The following is a 17233-nucleotide window of genomic DNA, read 5'->3' as shown; positions in this document are numbered from 1 at the left end:
ATACACATACACAAAACCTAAAATTAATGAGAGTTTACAAATCTAGTTTAGCCCAGTCTGGCTTTTGCAAAGTGTTCCAAAAAGGGGTTCCAGACATTCAGAAAAGAGTCTTTTGAGTATTTACTGAACCTTTCCATATGTATTATGAACATCATGTCTGTTACCCACAACTGAAAGGAAGGAGGGGTGGGGGACTTCCATTCCCTCAGTATTATTCTCTTGGCAACAATCAGGCCTAGTTCCAGTGGCCCCTGCAATTTAACCGGAAGTAGCTCTGACGTGGGAGAACATCCAAAAATTACAAGTTCAGGTTCAGGCTGTAAAGGTTTCATATATGCCTTGGAGTACCAGTCAAATATTTTAAACCAAAAGCCTCTTAGTGAGGGACAAGACCAAAAGGCATGAAACAACGTACCTTCTGCTCGTCTACACCTGTCACACATTGGGGAAATAGAAGGATAAAACTTATGCAATCTGACCTTAGAATAGTGTAACCGGTGGAGGATTTTAAATTGAATTAATTGATGTCTACTGTTTATAGAGCAGGAATGGATTTTGGACAGACACTTACTCCACATAGATTCGGGCACCCTCATGCCCGATTCTTTCTCCCAAGCCTGCCTAATCTCAACGGTATGCACTACAATAGAGTCGCCAAATAATTGTACAATTTTTGTGATAAGATGTCTGGAATCAGGTTGGCTGTTGAGTATTTCATAGATCCCGTGCTCCGAATCTAAAGTTGCAAAGTCTTTAAACTTAGTTTGAATGTAATGCCTGACCTGCAAATATCTATAAAAGTGTGAATGTGGCAAATTATATTTCTCTTTTAGTTGACCAAATGACGAGAATTTGTTATCAATATACATATCTTTAATATACACTAAACCCTTATCACTCCAGTCATGATAAGTCTTGTCTTGCCAAGGAGGCATAAAATCATGATTAAAACATATTGGCGTCTGTACAGATGTGTCTGGCAATGCCAACAATCTTCTAATCTGATTCAAGATTCTGGTGGTTTGTTTTAATACAAAACCCAGACATTTATAAGTGTCTAATTTTCCAAGCTTAGTAAATAACATAGCCGACAGAGAGGAATTTTTCACTAATTCAGCTTCTAGTCTAACCCACAATGGGGACGTCGATACCTGATTATCCGGGGAGTCCTGCTGCCAGAACACTAGTGCTCTGATATTAGCAGCCCAGTAGTAATGTTTAAAAACTGGCAGACCCAGCCCTCCTTCTCTCTTGGTTTTCTGCAAATGCACTTTAGAGATTCTAGCCCTTTTACCATTCCAAATATAGGACTGAAGGATTGAGTCCAATTGTTTGAAAAAGGCTGCTGTAAGATAAATGGGGAGATTTTGACATAAATATAAAAATTTAGGAAGAGAAATCATCTTAATTGAATTAATACGTCCAATCATTGACAAAGGTAGTGTTTTCCAGTATTCAGTGCTTTGCTTTAGCCCTGACAGATACTCATTGAAATTCAATTTAAATATTAATTTGGGATCTCTAGGTATAATCAAGCCGAGATAGTTTAAATGGTTCCTGACTACTTTGAATGGAACTTGCTGCAGAAATTCTGGTGAGCTATTGTTGGAAAGAGGCATAAACTCACTCTTTGACCAATTAATGGTATATCCTGATAATTTACCAAAAGCTGCAATCAGGCTGAGGAGCAGAGGAACAGATTGTTCAGCATCCTGCAGGTACAATATTACATCATCAGCATACAAGCTAATTAGTGATTCAACACTTCCAACCTGGAGCCCCTTGATGTCTGGATGCACTCTTATAGCCACAGCAAGAGGCTCCAAAACAATGGAAAAGAGGGCTGGGGATAGTGGACAGCCCTGCTGCACCGAGCGCTGCAGGAGGAATGGGGCAGATTGGTTGTTATTTGTCAAAACAGAGCACATTGGTTCTGTGTAAATCAATTTCACCCAAGAAATGAAAGATTCACCAAACCCAAATCTGCGCAGTGACTCAAACATATAAGGCCAAGCTTTATGTGCATCCAAAGCCAAAACAGAGGCTCCCTTAGAATTTTTTTTTGTCAGAATAGATGGTATTTAGTAATTGTCTAACATTAAAAAAGGAAAGTCTACCAGGGATAAACCCCGTCTGATCAGGATGAATAATGGATGCCAGATGTTTGTTCAATCTAGTAGCCAGGATTTTTGTAACTATCTTATGATCAAAATTTTGAAGTGCTATCGGCCTAAAATTATTAGGGTCAGTCTTATCTTTTCCCTTTTTCAAAATGAGAGTAATATTGGCTTGACATAAAGTTTTAGGCAATTTTCCTTCTTCTTTCGAATTGCGCAGCATCTGTTGGGATTTGGAGATTCCTTTATTGCTATCATATAATCTGCCTTATGATAAATGCATTAATAACATGTTTTATAGTATTATTTTATCAGTAATATTTCTTACAGGGTTCATATTGCATTGAAAATGTTTGTCATCACATTGACCTTTTTATTTACAGGTGTAGTTATGATCAGTTTATACACATTGCATATCTGTGCTTGTTTAGAGTTGATGTTCTATCCAAGAGGGTTTTAAGCTTCACTGGTGAGAGTGTCCAGGTGATACATGTTGAGGGAAGATGAGAACATAGCAGGTTAATTGCATGCATGCTTACAATACACATAAATCTAGTAGCAGGCCTGAGCGAAGGCCCAAGTGTCTTCTGCTTCTTATTTGAGACCTGCGCCAATTCAGTCTACTTAGTGATTGATGACGAGGGTCCATTATTAGCCCTTAGAGGCCCTGAAGCTTGAAGTTATTACCTTAAAAGGAAGGTGTTATCAAAAAGAGAAGTTATATGTCTGTTTATAGTTATTAGAGATGTACAAGATGTACCCTTGTCTGTAAACAATGACTGTACACAATGTATTTTTGACCTGTATTGACGTGTATGTGGGGGCGTGATCCTCTATGCTATAAAACCAGAACCCAGTGTATTTTTATCAGAGCAAATAAGCCATATGCTGATGGTTGTTCTCCGTTGTCAATAAACTCATCGTTTGATTGCACTTTTCTGGAGCCTCCGTCATTTGTTGTCTGATCTGCAGTTGATCGATCTCGCTTCACATCCTAAGCACAAGTGGTGCAAGAATGTCACAAAATGTCTTATAGAACTCTGGACAGAAACCGTCAGGTCCCGCCGTTTTGTCATTAGGGAATGATTGTATAGCCTGAATAACCTCCTGAAGAGTAAACTCGGAATCAAGATAATCCCGGAATGAGTTCTTCAATTTAGGCAATGGGAGAGAGTCGAAGAAGCCATTAAGATCAGATTGTAACACATTATGCTTAAAAGAATACAGTGGCTTGCAAAAGTATTCGGCCCCCTTGAACTTTCCCACATTTTGTCACATTACAGCCACAAACATGAATCAATTTTATTGGAATTCCACGTGAAAGACCAATACAAAGTGGTGTACACGTGAGAAGTGGAACGAAAATCATACATGATTCCAAACATTTTTTACAAATAAATAACTGCAAAGTGGGGTGTGCGTAATTATTCAGCCCCCTGAGTCAATACTTTGTAGAACCACCTTTTGCTGCAATTCCAGCTGCCAGTCTTTTAGGGTATGTCTCTACCAGCTTTGCACATCTAGAGACTGAAATCCTTGCCCATTCTTCTTTGCAAAACAGCTCCAGCTCAGTCAGATTAGATGGACAGCGTTTGTGAACAGCAGTTTTCAGATCTTGCCACAGATTCTCGATTGGATTTAGATCTGGACTTTGACTGGGCCATTCTAACACATGGATATGTTTTGTTTTAAACCATTCCATTGTTGCCCTGGCTTTATGTTTAGGGTCGTTGTCCTGCTGGAAGGTGAACCTCCGCCCCAGTCTCAAGTCTTTTGCAGACTCCAAGAGGTTTTCTTCCAAGATTGCCCTGTATTTGGCTCCATCCATCTTCCCATCAACTCTGACCAGCTTCCCTGTCCCTGCTGAAGAGAAGCACCCCAGAGCATGAGGCTGCCACCACCATATTTGACAGTGGGGATGGTGTGTTCAGAGTGATGTGCAGTGTTAGTTTTCCGCCACACATAGCGTTTTGCATTTTGGCCAAAAGTTCCATTTTGGTCTCATCTGACCAGAGCACCTTCTTCCACATGTTTGCTGTGTCCCCACATGGCTTGTGGCAAACTGCAAGCAGGACTTCTTATGGTTTTCTTTTAACAATGGCTTTCTTCTTGCCACTCTTCCATAAAGGCCAACTTTGTGCAGTGCACGACTAATAGTTGTCCTATGGACAGATTCCCCCACCTGAGCTGTAGATCTCTGCAGCTCATCCAGAGTCACCATGGGCCTCTTGGCTGCATTTCTGATCAGCGCTCTCCTTGTTCGGCCTGTGAGTTTAGGTGGACGGCCTTGTCTTGGTAGGTTTACAGTTGTGCCATACTCCTTCCATTTCTGAATGATCACTTGAACAGTGCTCCGTGGGATGTTCAAGGCTTGGGAAATCTTTTTGTAGCATAAGCCTGCTTTACATTTCTCAATAACTTTATCCCTGACCTGTCTGGTGTCTAAATCTAATCGAGAATCTGTGGCAAGATCTGAAAACTACTGTTTGCAAACGCTGTCCATCTAATCTGACTGAGCTGGAGCTGTTTTGCAAAGAAGAATGGGCAAGAATTTCAGTCTGTAGATGTGCAAAGCTGGTAGAGACATACCCTAAAAGACTGGCATTATCTGTGCATGATTTCTTGCAGCGCATTTTTAATCAGCACGTCATACATTGGTGTATCACAGTATTTCAGTGTCAGGTGGATCATCATCATCTTCGTCCATGGGCAGTGTCAGGTATGCCTGCACATGAACTGCAACAACTTTATTAATCATTGATTGTACACATGGCAAGATACAAGAAGTAAAACAACAGAGTAGGAGTAGAAGAACTCCTACAAAAACCAGTCCTTTTATTAAAAGAGATTTCCAGGAACCACTCAACAGCCAGGTAAGCCAATCTTCAGTGTTCGTGACATAGTCCTGTTGCTGAGCGTCCCTGAGTTGTTTCAGCGTGCGTAAGGCGTCGGTCATGTTGGAAGAGTGAACATTATCTGGAATGTACGTACAGCATGTGTTGTTAAAGAGTATACAGAGTCCTCCTTTTTCGGCCAGAATCATGTCCAGTGCGACTCGGTGTTGCATCACAGTTATGCGCAGGGCATCGATCTCTTCATTTTGTTGATTGTTGATTTTGCACGAGGCATTCAGGAACAGTCCAAAGCGGTAGTCCAAAGTTTCAATTCTTAACATGTTCTTTCCGGTGCCCACCCATGGAAACAGTGAGTGGAGGACCTTTTGTCCGGTGGTCCAAAGCTTAAATTCCTCTGGCACATCACTGCCATAGATGGGGTCATGTGGTTGCACTGCGGAGACGTCTCGTCGTCGTCTTGTAGTCTGAGAGCTATTTACAGCTGACATCCTGAAGGTGTGGTCTGAAATGAAGATTGGGGCACAGGTGCCCGTCCATCCGGTGGCAGTATGAAGTAGGCACGTTGTCCACACAGCCAGGCCATTCCCTGCACCCAGTAGGTGCCGTTGCTGGGCGCGGACGTGTTTACAGGTGCGCCCTCTCCGTTGGCTGCGGTTTGGTTACAGTTGGTGGTGTTGCCTAGGGGTCTGTTACCGTTGTCTTGTCGGTAGCACATGGAGTGGTTCTTCCTGGGGTTTGGTCCAAGAACACTGGGAAGTGAATGGACGTGTTCGATTTGTCACGTTGAAGTTGATCCAGAAGAGCCGGTCACACGTTCCGTTGTCAAGTCCAGCGTTTTCGACGGTGATTACCTCGTATCGGGGTGGTCCCTGAAAGATACTAAGAAGGTTAAGCGAATAGATGATAGAGCTTGTCTCATCAATGATGATTTTCTTATGTTGATAGCCAATGCCCGCGAAGCTGGCAGCGCACTTGGCTTGTGTTTTATTCATGTAGTTTCCATAAAAGGTGGGATGTGTTGAAGTGCATGGCATGTGGGAGCAGACGTAACATGCAGTGTTATTAGGCTCTCCTTAGTTCTGTCATGTACGTGAAGCGGTACCATGCGTTATTCATCCATGGGTGGATGTGGTCTTGTGTCATGTCACGGAGGTGTGAATTGTCATGCGTCCATCTCGTCCGTAGATGGTGCTGTTCGTCTTCTGTACCATCCTCTAGAAACATGAGGAGTCCTGCTGAGAGTAGGAGGACAGCCACGAGGACAACAAGCGTCTTCATGGCGACCAAACACACCTAGGTCCTCAGGTGAGTAGACTACTGGCAAGAAGCAGAGGGCGGGATATACCCGATCAGCCCTCCCTTCACCAGTCAGATCACCTGAGGGTAGGGGTGCCGGCATCTATGAGTCTGGGCTGTCACTCACTTTCTTGCAGTGGCTTTGGTGAATCCAAGATGGTCTTTCTGCTATCTTACAGGCAGTTGGCGTGGTGACGAGCACTTGGTAGGGTCCTTCCCAATGGGGCGAGCTCCAATTCTTTCTGTGGAGAACTCGGATCAGGACCCAGTCGCCTGGTTTCAACCTGCAAGATACTGGAGAAGATTCGGAAGGCGATTTATTGTTCAAAACAATATCTTTGTTTTCTAGTAGTTTCGACATCCATTCTGCTAGTGTGGTCTCTCTGATTGATTTATCTAAAGGTTCACTTGTGATTGGCAGTGGAAATGGTCTGCCATGAATGATTTCAAAAGGTGTAAGTTTTTGTGAACCTTGTGTTAATCTCATCCGTATTTTTACTAGGCCTATGCACTCTGGCCACGGCCTTCCTGTTTCTTCCATACATTTTCTAAGCCTCTGTTTTATTGTGCCGTTTGTCCTTTCTACTAGGCCAGCACTTTGAGGATGATAAGCACAGTGATATTTGATGTTGAACCCTAGTGCTTCAGAGACTTTGCTGATTACCTCATTGACAAAGTGTGTCCCATTATCTGATCTTATCAGAGTGGGGATGCCATATGTTGGAATAAAATGGTTACATAAGCATTTTGCTGAAGTTTCGAAATTTAGAGTGTAAAAGTGTTTTGGAGATTATATCTCCTATCCCTCCTGTTGACGCATGGAGAGTAACTCCATGTGTCACTAAACTGCTGTTTTGTGTAGAGATTTTGGAAGTATTGGTTTTCCTTCACAAATCATCAAGTCATCTCTTAGTTGCGCTCCGCATTTCAGCCATTTCTTTTGCTCAGCTGTGGGAGCTGCTTTTTGTTCATCCTTTGTCAGTAAAATTGTTTCCCTTTGTAATTTCATGGTCATTCTTCTGATGTGCTGCACACTTGCAAATTGCTAAATGTCGCATCACATGAGGAGTTTCCTCCCGTGTAAACAGATGTGTGCCATGATAAAACCTTCTCCACACACTAGAAACAAAAAACTAATTTCAACCGTTGTTACATCTTATTCACTTATTTTATAATACAGTTATTTTTTCAAATCTAATATCAATCAGCTAATTTGCATATCAGGTTATAATGCGCTAAATTGACAGGTCAACAGAAATGCACGTTCAAAAGATTATCACAAAAGAGAATTTCCTCCATACAGTAAATTACTTGTGTTGCATCAATCAAGCAGAAAGCATCTCACAATTTATTGTATTACCAACTAAATTTATTGTCTGATCACTGCTTGGTCATACCAGACTCTCTCTGTGTCTTTATTTTTCCTTCTCTGTTTTCACAAACGTTTCACCTATTGTCCTGCAAGCTGGAGAGTTAAATGTCAGTAGTGGGTAAATTCAGCAGTTGATAACAAAACTATTAAGTTTTTCCTGTTTTAACACCAATGTGAGATATAGAGGCGCACATATAGTGTGTGCTCTAGTGTAAGCTGCTCTTCATTGCATGTATATGTGTTAGTACGCTTGCATGCAGGGCCTCTGGGCCTGTCTCACCCAAAAGGGCATTTTCTTAACAGTTGCCTTTCACTCGCGTGTGTTAAGACAGGCAAATGTGCTTGTAGCAGTTGTGAGATTATGTTACATTATACCTGTAATCAAAATGAGTGAATCATGATACTGCTGTAGGCCACATCATACTTCTTGTGTAATCAGTATGTAGTTTTAGTTTGCATCACACTTCTGAGTTAAAAGAATTTGAAAATCATTAGATTTATTAGATAGGTTTGTATTATCCTATACTGCTGATTCACTGCTGATTTACTGTGAGTGAGTTACACTGTTTCATGACATTTCATACTGCCGAGTTATGAAGAGAATATTGTATTCAGAGAGTAGGGCCTCTCTCTTTTTTTTTTTCTTTGTGATAGTAAAGAGAACAGAGCACATGCCACGGGAGCGTCACCCCCACCCTTGGTGGAAGCAGAAAACAGGGAGCCAAGGTCATAACTCAGGCTCACAAAGAGTCAGAAAGAATGTGAATACTTAGTTTTGTGGCTGTGGCGCATTCTGTATGGCTTCTTTTCTTTGTTTAGTAGCTTTCTGCCTTCACCTGAGGGTGTGCCCTAAGCATGTGACTTCAGGTCTCCATAATTGGAGTTTATTTAAAGATAAATAAGATGATTTCATATATTGCTCGCAGATCATGCACTAGACGATATGTTGCAGTATTAGCCTGCTTCAACACTTAAGCAAAACATCACTCTTTGTTTTATTATTATTATTATTATCCTGTCTCAAAACAGAAAATGAAATTGTAGTTGTTCTTGGCTGAGAAACACAAAACCTCTCTTTTTTTTTCTTTTTCTTTTTTTTTTAAAACAAGAAACTAAGTTTTAATTTCTCAGCCTTGTCACATAAAACAAAACAGATAACCCAGCTCTCAGCTGGCTCTGGACTTATCATCATCAAGGACACAAAAAGAAAAAGAAAAAGCTGCTGCCAGAAACAGAGCAGAAGTGTGAGGAAAAAACTGAGCTCACAGACAGCTGCATGTGTGACCTTTAATATGCAGCTTCTGCTCTAAAAGACAAATAAAAATAAAAAAATGTGTAACTTGCTCATCAGCTTGGTAGTGTCCACATATTTAATTCATTTTATTCAGCTTCTCAAACGTGTAGCTTTAGCTGTTGTATACAGGGTTTGGCTCATTAGTTGTTAGTATAGGTTTGGTCTTCATCTTAACAAAGTCTCATCTAAGATGACAGGTTTACGAGCAGGTCAAGTGTCTCTATGCACCTGATTAGTGTAGTTATTTCCTTATTTTCTTCATCTCCTATATCATTGTACTGAGTTTGAGCAAACCTTAAGCTTGAATCAGACTACTTTTAACAATCTTCCACCTCACATCATAACTGACTGAGGTGCCTCTTCCTATTAATAGTATGTCATTATTAATGTTATCATTGTATTGTTTTTCCTTTTTATAACAGCAATAGTATATTACAATACACTACTTTACTACTAATATACAATAGTATATTAGTTTATATTTTATTATGTATCCATCACGGGTCTGTGTGAACCTGCAGCTTCACACCTTCCCAAGCTGGAGACATTTTCCTTGGCTGAACAATGACACAGCCTTAATATGCCTTATGCATCTCTCTTTTTATTTAATATATTTTGTGTGAATTATCTGGTTTCACGCATTCTATTCATTCAGCTTGGTTGTCTTCCCAATTTTGTTTCATTGCTTTAATTTAAGTTAACCTTAATTTAACCTTTTGTTTATTCCACTTCATTCCTCTTTCCATGCTTTAAAATATTACAACTCTTGTGTATGCTTTGATTTCTTTTTAGCTTCCTTTTTAGTATTTATTTCTGCTTGGAGGGTTTCTTATAATTTAGTTAATGCATTTTCCCTCCCACGTGGGACATTTAGGTTTTCTTTGGATTTCTCCATCTATATGCACTAATTTGTCCGGCGCCTGGACATTTTTTTTCTAGCCACTGCTCGTCAGCAGTGAGTTTTGTTGCTTTATTTCCCATTTTCTTATTTGTTTTATATGTTTATTTCTACTTATTTTATTTATTTCTTTATGTATTTAGCGCTTAGTAATACACACACACACCTGCGGGCGCTTTCACTGGCACGAGAACAGAGAGAGGTGGCTGACACGCCTTCTACTTTTGAGCTATTCTCAAAAGCGGTGTCAACTTTATGTGATAAAACACGACCTTCCTCTCAGTTCACCAGTACTTCAGCAACCGACAGTAAACAAATCAGTGGAATAGTTCAGCCTCCTTATTGTGCTGTAGAAATCAACTTATTCCACCAAAAAGACAATAAAAGACAGACAGTTTCAAGCGGCGTTCACGCTACCAGCTTCCTTAAAGCGGCGTGTAGTGCTTCCAGCCTTTCTTAGGCGAGCTTATAGGCCTATTTTACCCTTTCGGGAGCTACCAATCATTCTTAGACGAGCTCAATATTTATTTTACTGCTTCCAACCCTCTGCGGGCGAGCTGACTACCAGTCCTCAAGACGAGCTTAATGCTTCCAGTCTCTCTTGGACGCAGTCTATTTCTTTTAAGTTTCGTTTGCGTTTTGCGCAAACCTTTATTATCTCAAAGTAGTCTGTCCTACCTTGGCGCTGGTTTCTTCAGATGCACCTGATCAGCCCCCGACGGTGCGGACCACTTGTAAAACGTTGACCAAGACCCGAATTCACGCTCTTGGGTTTTATCACGCACCTAGTGCGTGAGCTGCCGGCAGACTTCAATGTGGGCTTCTCGCACCGACGGGACCTGGTGAGGTGCCTCTTATGGGAGCTGCTTTAAATAGGCCGTCTCATCCGGCTCGAAGGACCAAGAAATGTTGGGGGAAAATTCCCAAATAGAAGGCTGCCAAGTAAAACAGAGACACAGTGAGACAATATAATCAATCAATTACATGTACATGGGTGAATCGTCTCGAGAGACAGTCACACAGTACACTTCTTTATTGCAGGTTATATAGGCACAACAGGGCGGAGGCAGTCTCCGCCAGTTCTCAGAATATAGATTACAAATGTATATCTTGCTAAAGAATATAGATTGCTTAACAGACAAATGCATATCTTGCTAAACGTTCTGTTCATACTATACTAAACATCTGCTTAAGTGGCATTTTCCGTTCCTCTTTACACAGGAACTTGTCCTCACAGGCATTTGATAAGCGTAGGCAAGGCTTCATGTTTATCAGAGTGAATTGTCATTCAGAGTTTACACAATCACAAGCAAAGCATATCAGGGTGAATCGTCATTCGGAGTTTTACACAATTACAAGCAAAGCATATTTGAATAATAAAATCTTTTCACACTGGTTCTGACACTAATTATGTAGACGATCTATCTAGGAAGGGGTCAAGATAGCAGTTAAGATCTCCAGCCACTATTATATTAGAGTCGTTGTCTGGGAGCAGATCAAAAATTCTCTTAAAGAAACTCGGTTCATCTGTGTTTGGGCCATATATATTTAAGAGTGTTAAGGGATGAGAATTTATGGTACCAGAGACCATTATGTATCTACCTAGGGGATCGGTAACCATAGAAGTCATTTGAAGGGACATTCTTCCCAAAGAGTATTGCGACACCACGCAGCATGCGAGGTGAATGGTGACTGATATATCTGAGATACCCAAGTGCACTTTAATCTATCTTGTGTGTCTTTTTAATATGAGTCTCTTGCAGAAAGATAATATCTGCCGATAAGGATTTCAAATGCTTAAAACGTTCCCCTTTTATAGAACTACCCAGCCCCTTCACATTCCATGAGATCAAGTGCAAATTTCCCCCCCTCTGCCTTTACACCACCCTGGACATCAATCATCATAATTATAAGTGATCAAATTCAAGAATTTAATCTTGCATAGCATAGAAAAATAGAATACACAATCCGAGCCACAAAAAAAAAAAACAAAAAAAACCCAAAAAAACAGAACAAAGAAAAGCAAATAAACAGACAAACAAACAAGACCCGCCCAACCCCCTTCGTCTCCCAAACATGACGCTAATCTACCCCCAATAAGCAAAACAGAGGCTGCTGGGCAAATTGCAAACCTCACTTGTCAAAGTCGCAATGCCCTCCACCGCAACCAACCACTTATTTAACTAATATTAATTTTCAAATATTCGAATATATTACAGAGCTGTGACACATTGCCAGATAATTTTGATAAACTACGCGCTTTTGGCGAGAGCCGATTAGCGCCACAATGCGTTAATAGTTAACATACAAATGAAGAAAACGAAACGCCAGAAAGTCAGATAATAGGAGCAACCCGTTGCAGTCTAATAGTCCACAGAGTGACGCACAATACAAACTGATTGCTTGGTCACCTTATTGAACTGAGGAGAAAAGAAAAAAAAAAAGGGATGTGCAATCTCAACCAGTACACACATTACTCCTTCTCTGTAGCACTGTGTTTCTTCTGTTGGTGAGCTGCCTCTGCTTGTGCTGGATGATTGAAAACCTCTGGAACATCCCCACCTTTCCAATACACACGCAGCTTCGCCGGGTACCGTAGCTGGAATTTTATTCCGTCTTCTCTCAGGACTTGCATCACGTTCCGGAAGGAATGGCGCTGACTCATTACTTCGCTGGTGTAATCTGGGAAGATCAGAACTTTATTCCCCTTGTACTCCATCTTTTTCATCCTGGCGAGCCGTAGAATAAGCTCTTTTGTCTGAAAGTGATGTATACCAGCGATGATGGTACGCGGCTTCTCGCCCGCTGCCGGCATAGGCCATAGAGATCGATGAGCACGGTCGACCTTAAGTGGATATGGGAAGTGTTCCTTACCCAGTAGTTCAGGGATAAGATTGGAAATAAACTCCGTCGGTCTCCCTTCTTCTGAGCCCTCTTTGATGCCAACGATTTTTATGTTAAGTCTCCGAGAACGGGCTTCCAAGTCTAATAGTTTAGGTTGAAACTGATTGACAAGTTTTGCCAGTTCCTCACTGTGAAAAGATTTTGTTTATTATTCAAATATGCTTTGCTTGTAACTGTGTAAACTTCTGAATGATATGCTGTGATTGTGTAAACTCTGAATGACGATTCACCCTGATAAACATGAAGCTTTGCCTATGCTTATCATATGCCTGTGAAGACAAGTTCCTGTGTAAAGAGGAACGGAAAGCAGATGTTTAGTATAGTATGAACTGAACGTTTTAGCAAGATATGCATTTGTCTGTTAAGCAATCTATGTTCTTTAGCAAGATATACATTTGTAATCTATATTCTGGGAACAGGCGGAGACTGCCTCCGCCCTGTTGAGTAACCTACATGCCTATATAACCTGCAATAAAGAAGAGTACTGGGGTGACTCTCATTAGAGACGTTCACCCCATGTACATGTGATTGATTATATTGTCTCACTGTGTCTCTGTTTTACTTTGGCAGCCTTCTATTTGGGAGATTTCCTCCAACACTCACATTTGGCCTCAAGCACTCCCATTCGCTCGTCCATCGCGTTAACCGCTAGTTCCTGACCTTCCAAGCGGTTCTGTAGGTCGGCCTGTACGGATAGCACTGACTTAGCCTCAAAAGCATATAACCGCTCATCGAGTTTCTCCAGGATTGATTTAGATATTGTCTGGCATATTTCCTGGCATATCTTATACATTTCACTCTGGTCGTCTGAGGTGCCAGCTTTAGGCTCAGCCAAGGCCCCGCTTGCACAGTTGTCGTTAGCGTCAAACTCGATAACATTGGCGTTGCTAATGTATCCGTCGATAGTCTTATTCTTGCCTTGGCTTTCTTCGGCGGTGACATTTTAAATAAACAATGCAATAATTAATCCACAGATACGAGTCGGTAATTCCAGCTCCTAAATGATTTTATCGTGATATCCTGTATGTTTTTTAGAACACTGCGGTGGAGAGCTCTAGCCGACGAGTCTACATTGCACACATGCGCACTAGCGCCTCTCATTATGAGCACCTTATACAGAGGCACCATTGAGAGTATCCTCACTAACTGCATCACTGTGTGGTATGACTCCTGCACTGGGTCCTGCAGGAAAAAAAATGACGTGTAGTGAGAGCAGCGGAGAGGATTGTGGGGACCTCTCTTGCCTCCCTCCCCAGGAGATCTACTGCGCCTGCCTCATCCGGAAGGTCCTCTCCATTACAGGTGACTCCACTCATCCCTTCAACAGCTTCTTCAGTTTGCTGCCATCAGGAAGGATACTAAAGAGCCTCCGGGCCAGAACCCGCAGACTGAGAGACAGCTTCGTCCATCAGGCTGTCAGGATGCTGACCATCTCTGAATCGAGAAGGGGGGACCAAGGGTACATCTTTCGCCATCTTACAATGCTGTGATTGCAGCCATTCCCCAACTCTCTATGAATGGTACTCATGGCCATTCGAGAATCTGTGTCTTTGATTAGTAGTCGTTGATCAATGGTCATAAGAATTTGCATACTAACAATCATGGAACTAACCCCCCAGCACATTGTTCATTCAGTGGTGCTAGTTTCCTTCACTATGCAAATGTACTGTTTATAAGGTTGGGGAAACCTGCAGTCAGATGAGACTGAAGAAGTCACTTGGATGAGTGACAAAACGTGTCTCCCACTGAAAATGTCCAGATGAACAGAATCAACCTTTTGGAATTTACTTACCTGGATGATTGAGCACGCATCAGGACATTATTTTATTAATATTTTTGAAATGTTAGCAGCACAAACGAAAATTTTTGCAGCACAAACGTAGCACAAATGTTTGACATCATTTTCTTTGGTTTGGGTAATGTGGGGGCTGGTTGACCTTTTGACCTTTACATTTTCGTTAATATCTTTAAAACAGAAGCAGCACAAACGACAATTTTAGCAGCACAAACCAGCACAAAGGTAGCACAGTTGAATGATACCAGTTTTGTTTGATTCCATTAATGTGTGTGTGTGTGGGGGGGCGCTGGTTGACCCCTGATGACCTCTAGAAATTTTTATTAATATCTTTAAAATGATAGCAGCACAAACAAAATTTTTTGCAGCACAAACCAGCACAAATGTAGCACAAACGTTTGATACCACTTTTGTTGGATTTGAAGAAGGTGGGGGCCAACTTCACTCAGGTCGTACACTTGAGCCTCTGAACTAATCAGCATAGAGCCAAGCAGCTAAGGTTGCTTAGAAGGACTTACACCAGAAGAAGTACACATTTTTTTCTGGTATGAATTATTATGGTACATTAAATATCTTAGATTCTGAAATTACAACCAGAACGAAGCTGGGCCATGTTAAGATAAGACTGGTCTAATAACTGTATGAAGCACATTTCCTTGGTGCGTGTGCCTGATGCATGCAAAGAAAGGCTGCAGGAAGCACTTTGTTCTTCAGAGTCTCAATGGTTTGGTTCAGCAAAGAACAGTGTCTCTTTACTAAAGCTGCATTTGTGCCGGCAGATGCTCATCTCATCTCCTATAAAGTTGTCTACTGAGTGGCACAGTCTCAAAAGCCGCACAACTGCCAAAGAATTAATACTCCCTGTGCTGTGGCTATGGTTTTCACTATGATTGATGACACAGCAGCCAGCAAACTATGAGCTATTCCTCTGTCCAATAATACAATCAGCAGGCAAATTTCTATGTCAAAGAAGAGCACCTTAATGATAAGGTGCGTGACAGCCGCTTTTCTCTGCAGATGGATGAAGTTTCAGATTTAACTGTCACAACTTTCTTCTGAAACCTTGTGGCATACCTCAGTGACATGTTTCTGAAACTCAATGAACTGGATTTCCGCTTCAGCTTTTGTTGATGCCCAGTTAAAGTGGCTTTGTTTAAAGCGTATTGCACAGCGCTATATACTGCCCCTTGTGGTCATCCTACAAACAATGCAGCATGAAGAAGCTGCTGCATATAATGATGCAATGAGGATCCTTTTTAGGATAGGGGGTAGTGCCAGTTAGATGTTTGCAGCTGTGGATGTTTGGACTTTTAAAGCACCTTTAAGACATTTCATGTTCACATTTAGAGGTGTGTGCAGCTGCTTTTTCTCTGCAGATGGATGAAGTTTCAATGGCTCCAGTAACAGTATCATTTTAGCACTCTCAGATCCGACAGTGAGTGATTCCCGTTACTCATCCAGTCTGATGAAGCACTAGTTGAAGTTTTTGTGCATTTATTGATTTCTTTTAGGTAATCGTGTATTTTATGTATAATATGGTTTTAGATTTTTACAATGGAACTGAGCGAGTTTAGACCCCTGAGCACGGACCCTCCCCACCTGTATATAGAGTCTTCGGTGTTGTTTAATAAAGAACTGTTTAACTGTGTCAGTCCCGCCTGCCCTTACACAGGTATTTCTTAAATCCAGCTTCACACACTATTTAATCTAGGTCAGTTTTTGAGCAGGTTTCACTGGTGTAAATTAGCCTATATCCTCTGAGATACAAACACGGGTGAGAAAGTTACAACTCACCTTTCCTCCAGATGTTTCCAGATGTTTCTCAGCTCAGGCTGAGAGAGCCGCTGACTTTCACAAACATGCGCTGAAAGCAGGTGGGAAGTGGAGCAAAGATCCACAAGATTTTGTGACAGCAGCTCGTAAAGTTGATGATCGGGTGAATAAGAGCGAAAGTTGGGCGAGCGCTCAGTCCTCTGACCGCTTCGGTGCGAGAGTGAGTCAGAGCAGTCAATACTGGCGCCTCTTCACCGGGAACAAATCCATAAATAGCCCCGCCCATATCTGTTTATTTCAACCCATTTGCATCACAGAGACAAATCTGCTCAGCATGAAACGTATGGCGGGGAGTGTGAGTGTGACATACATTTTTGTGGCTTGTTAACATCTTTCTATTTAATAATTAAACTGTTTCATTTAAAACTATAGTTTAAAAACTGTCCTGGCTAAATTGCACCACAAAACCTCCCACTTTAGAGCAATGACTGTCATATCTAACGGATTGCAGTGTGTGTGTGATTATGTGTGTGATTATGTTTCAAGTCGGGCACACACACATACATACAAAACCTACATGTATTTGTGTCTGTGGTCAAATGTTTGCATAAATTCATCATGGGCATGAATATCGTGGTATTTGTGATTGTACAACATACATCTTTAATGAGTTTAAAATTTGTATTTAATCTAACCTTGGCCTGGTGGTGGTGCTGTTCATTTTTTCTGTTATGTATATATCTTTGTATGTATGCATCTTTTCTGTAATGTAAGTGCAAGGTGGCAGCTGGCTATTGGTGGGAGACTGGAGGCAGAAACTTTAAATTGGGGCCTGACAAGACTGGCCTTGCTCTGCCTAGTTCCTGATTCTAACTTAACTGCTGTATCCATTAAAAGTCTAAAACTAGACATTTATGCCCATGATGAAT

The sequence above is a fragment of the Oreochromis aureus genome, linkage group 3 (genome assembly GCF_013358895.1).
Source record: "Oreochromis aureus strain Israel breed Guangdong linkage group 3, ZZ_aureus, whole genome shotgun sequence".
Classification (NCBI taxonomy): Eukaryota; Metazoa; Chordata; class Actinopteri; order Cichliformes; family Cichlidae; genus Oreochromis; species Oreochromis aureus.
Note: the sequence above shows the minus strand (reverse complement) of the source record.